The sequence below is a fragment of the Hydra vulgaris genome, chromosome 04, assembly GCF_038396675.1.
Source record: "Hydra vulgaris chromosome 04, alternate assembly HydraT2T_AEP".
NCBI classification, from domain to species: Eukaryota; Metazoa; Cnidaria; class Hydrozoa; order Anthoathecata; family Hydridae; genus Hydra; species Hydra vulgaris.
In genome coordinates, this window is record NC_088923.1 from 18,377,777 (window position 1) to 18,383,163 (window position 5,387).

The following is a 5,387-nucleotide window of genomic DNA, read 5'->3' on the forward strand; positions in this document are numbered from 1 at the left end:
AACTATATTTTGTGAGAAAAACAGGAAAGTTTAGCTATTGAATAACGAAAAATTATAACATATTTTTTCACCCATTTTTTTTACTCATTTATTATTGGATTCGTTTATTGTTTATTACAATATTTTTTTCTTCATAAAGTTATAAAACATGTGTTGTTTAGTTATTATATTATTGTTAAATAAATATTTGTTATTTATTATTTATATTTAAAGTAAGCGCATGGGGTAGAATATGGAATTTACAAAACTTAGCAACAGATTGGTGAAAGACGATAAAATTTTTCGGCACAAAAACAAACAAAATTGGAACCGAAGTTCTGGTCAGGGTTAGGGTTTTTCCATGTTTTATTCCAAATATGGAAACTAGACTAAAGGAAAAGTTGTTTTTTACCGTGATTTGACTTTTCCAAATAATATTGGAGAAACAATTTCCTTTCGCAGCATGACACCAGTGAAGATGATGAACATTTTATTTTTACTTAATTTTCACGCGATTTTGATTCCAGAACTATCATTTAAGTTTTAAGTTTTATTTTGCCTAAGGAACGGGATAAAATAAAAATACGCGTAGCACAGTTTATATAAAAAACTTACACAAAGTTCGTGTTAACCTGTTAAACAAATTTAACTTCGAATAATTGAAGACATAAATGGATGAAGGCGTTATGTTGCAAAAAAACAAAATTCCACTTTTTTACACAAATAAAGGTGTTAAGTAACGCTCTTTCCCCTGAACATAATGACACCGCACAAAAATGTGCTAAAAAACGATTTTCACAGTGGATGAAGGAGTTATGTTACATATTAATTCACCCATAACACGATTTAACGCGGATGTAAGTGTTAAGGGACTTTATTACATTCATCCATTAAAAACGCTATTTTTCAAATACAGATGAAGGCGTTATGGGAACATAACGCCTTCATCCATTGTGACGAAATCCCGCACAAAAAAAAAAACACAGGATGAAGGAGTTATGCGACGCACATAACTCTTTCATCTATGCAAATTTTTCCTATTTTCAAACGTCTATGGTAGTTAGCATGTCGCAGCGTGGTCTTAACTGTCAAAACATAACAACGCAGAGGTTACGTTGTGGTTGTGTTCTTGTTCGTTTTGCGTTTTAAAACTAATTTTGAGTGTGTTAAAGTGACTTTTTCTTGTTAAAATTGAATATGAACAATCGAAGAGGTAAACGTTTGGTAGAAATGGCGCTCAATTAAATATATGTGGATGCTAATCAAAAAGAGCATGTGGCGAACACAGGTATGATAATTTTAAACTATGAAAAATTCGATTCAACACTAGAGCTGGCTGTTCCGATTTGTTATCTTGCCATTGCCTTTAGTTTTATTAAAAATTCTGTTTTTTACAGAGAATCAATCTGCGAATCTTTGTCTGCCAGAATCTGATATAACTTCCATAACAATTTACGAATAGCCTATTGGTAATACATTTTTTTATATTCAGCTGAATTATTTTAACCTTTCTACCATTATTTCTCAAAACATCTTGTTGCGGGAAAGATAATATAAAGAATATTTGCTAACACAAAAATACCGCCAAATCTACAAATAAATGAATTCTATTGGTATTGGTATTATGAATTCTAACACGCTGGCTATAAATCAAAGTTCCAGAATATTCCGAAGAGTACTATCAAACAAACTTTTATAATAGTACTTTGGCGATTGATTGATAAAACTACTAATAAAATAATTATATATATATGACCATTCGTAAGTGATTTTTGTGTGTTCCTATAATTGCAAATAATGTAAAACTTGATATATACCGACATAATATAATCATCTTTTCTTTGCAGTTATTCAATCTGAAAATTTACCTGACGCTGTAGCTGAGTTGAAAATCTGCCTATTAGTGAGATATTTTATCATATTCCGTTAATCCAGATATATGTTATGATTATTACGCTAAAGCTCAATATTCATTTTACATTACAGCTGGCATGAATACACATCTTCAATCATCTGGTAATGATGTAAAAATACATTCATCAGCAATTGCTTCCATTGACTTGGTTTCAGGTAATATATTTCAAAATGTATTGTTTATAAAAATATCACTATAATACAATGTAAATTTGATAGTAAATTAATATTTTGTATAATAATAAATAAATAAAGAGGAAGAAGAAGTCCTTTACCCCGAAAGAAAAAAACTTCAAAAAAGCGAAAATGTGAACCTGAGTCATGGAAAAAAAAGGCAGCGGCATTAGCGAGAGGGAGAGGGCAGTCTTATAAAAGTCAGGATACGAACAATTAAAAGAATGCGACAATTTGCAAAATCCCATAAAAGTGCTTTTTATTTCTACGAAGTATCTAAAAGTGGTGTGGAAATCCAGATATGTAAGAAAGCTCTCTGCAGCCTCTACCAAATTGGAATAAAGAAAGTGGATATTATAAAAAGTAGGATTGATGATGGCGTTTCTGCTCCACCAAAGGACTTAAGAGGGAGACATTCAAATAGACCCCACAAAATGCAAGTTGAGGTTCTTCAAAGAATCATCGCCCACATCAAAAATTCCTATTAGAGGAGTCACACTACTCTAGAAATAAAAACTTCCATAAAAAGTATTTATCGCCTGTGCTCAATATTACTTTGTTGTACCAATCGTACATAGAAGAGTGTGAGAAAGAGGAATTAGGCGAAATGTATAAAATTAAAAAATGTACCTTCACAAATGTGTTTGTAACACAATTTAATTACTCGTTCGGTTATCCAAACAGCGACACCTGTAGCACATGCAATAAAAACGGAGATAATGTGCCTCACAAAGATAATGTGTCTGCAGCAATCGCTGCTATGAAGACTGATTGAGAAAGGGCAAAAATCAGTACATCGACTGCATTTGCTACGATTGACTTGCAGCAAAGGATGCCACTCCCTAAAATAACAACAAGTAAAGTGTTCTAACTGCGCCAGAAGTGGTTTTACAACTTTGGGATTCATGTAGTGTCTATGAAAGGAGAGAGGGCAGTGTTCAGCAATTAGACGGAGAACATGGCTAATAGGAGAAGCTCTGAAATAGCTAGCTGCGTATTACGGTTTGCAGAGACATGCGAGGAGAAATATGATCACCTTGTTATTTGGTCAGACTCTTGTGCTGGTTAAAATAAAAATTTCAATATAATCACTTTATATCAGTACCTTATTTTGAATAAGTATTTTAAAATAATTGACCACAAATTTCCTGACGTCGGTCATACTTATATGGACTCAAACCGTGACTTCGGAAGGATTGAAAAAAAATTAAGAAAGGTAGATTCAATTTATACACCAGACCAGTATCGAGATGTGATTACAAGTTCTGGAAAAAACAACAAAATCATAGACATGGCCCAACATTTCCAGAAATTTGATGAGTTGCCAGGATAACTTAATATATTTAATAGGAAGGAGGATGAGCTAAACGAGCAATTCAAATTTAGGGATGGAGTAAAATGGATAAGGGTGAAGAAATATGGCTCCTATCTTTATAAAGAGTCTTATGACGAGAGTGTCCCTTTCAAAAAAGTGGACATAAAAAACAAAAAAGGGGGTGTACCCAATATTTCTCATATTGAAAGGCATAATGGAAAGTATGGAACAATATCTAAAGAGAAATTGAATGATTTATCCAAATTGGTAGAATTTGTTAAACCGGAGTATAGATATTTTTATGAACAGTTGTTTTGACGATTACCTTTTATAATGATAAGCGATAGTCCCACCACTAGGCATCGATTTATACTTTTTATTTATATTATATTTTGTTTATTGATTGTATTATTATTGTTTTGATGTTCATAAAGAGAATAAATAAATAAAGAATATGTCTTTTTGCTGAAATGAATACTTCCCAGTACATCATTGGCCTTAATAAAAAATGCTTACAACTTATATGCTTACTTTATGTTTGCAACACAGATATAGGTAAGTTATAACAAAATAATCATGTATTAGGTTATATGTTTGATATTTGTAGAATGTCCTGGAAAGATGTAGACTGAGAACAAGAAATACACAGGTATTAACATTTTCATTAGAAAATAAATTGGATGGTAGTCTAGCGGTTACAGTCGGTGACTTCCAATCCGAAGGTCGTGGGTTCGAGTCCCGTTGCCGACCATTTTCTTCTTTCACAACACAAGCATTTGCTTTTTGTGAAAGAAGTCGAGAATGTATTTGTGTTCACTTCGGGTAAGTACAGATTCATTTTTATAAAAACAAAATAAGGGGTCTAATATAGTGAAATTATTGTGGTTATGTACGGTGTACATCAAAGTTTCACAGTAAAACAGAAAATTTATTTATTTAATATTACAACATACATATAGTTATGTGTATTTTGTATTATCTTATGTGAATATTGTAATATTATTAGTGAAAAATGAAAATAACACCTTCATCCACTTAGTTGTATTGCAGTCAATGTGTTTTCTTATAGTGGATAAAGGCGTTATGTACAAATTTTCATGAAAAAAACATGTACAACACATTTTTTTCATGAAATTAAATATTACATACACAATCTTAAGTGTTTCGTTACTATATCCCTCCATAAATATTAACATATCTTTGGTATATAAAAATATCTAGAACAATATGTGTTCAAAACTTTAACTCCTGATATCTCAGTTCCATATTGGTGTAACATAACACCTTCATCAACTTATGTCTTCAATTAATACTTTAGTTTAAAGAGATTTTTGAAAGAATCTGAGCTAATTTTTTAAAAGAATTATGTCCAAAAGAAAAAATATAAAAACAAGGTTTAAATAAATAATGAAATAAAAAATTGAATTACTTTAAACTAAGCATGGCGTTTTACGCTTAAAAGCTACAACATGTTTAAAACTTGTTTGCATAAATTTTTTGAAACTAAACTAACTGAAATTGTATACATATGTGTGTATATGTATATATATATATATATATATATATATATATATATATATATATATATATATATATATATATATATATATATATATATATATATATATACATATATATATATATATATACATATATATATATATACATATATATATATATATATATATATATATATATACGTATATATATATATATATATATATATATATATATATATATATATATATATATATATATATATATATATATACACATATATATATATATATATATATATATATATATATTATATACACATATATATATATATATATATATATATATATATATATATATACACACATATATATATATATATCGTCGGGGATAGTGCAAATCTGCGTAACTAGCATTGGAGAAGACCGCGTATTTGACGAATGTAGCTAATTTGAGATTTCGCGGGCAATGCATGCAGGATTCTGATTGGCATCCGCCAATATTGAGC

The 5,387-nt window shown here is 29.7% G+C and overlaps 1 long non-coding RNA gene across 1 annotated transcript; it reads left to right on the forward strand.

The window, feature by feature from the left end:
• The first annotated feature begins 1,753 nt into the window (after positions 1 to 1,753).
• Positions 1,754 to 4,747, forward strand: LOC136079623 (uncharacterized). The gene is made up of 3 exons (XR_010638090.1): positions 1,754 to 1,882; positions 1,966 to 2,049; positions 3,990 to 4,747. It is a non-coding gene; the product is annotated as an uncharacterized LOC136079623 (long non-coding RNA).
• The last annotated feature ends 640 nt before the right edge of the window (positions 4,748 to 5,387 follow it).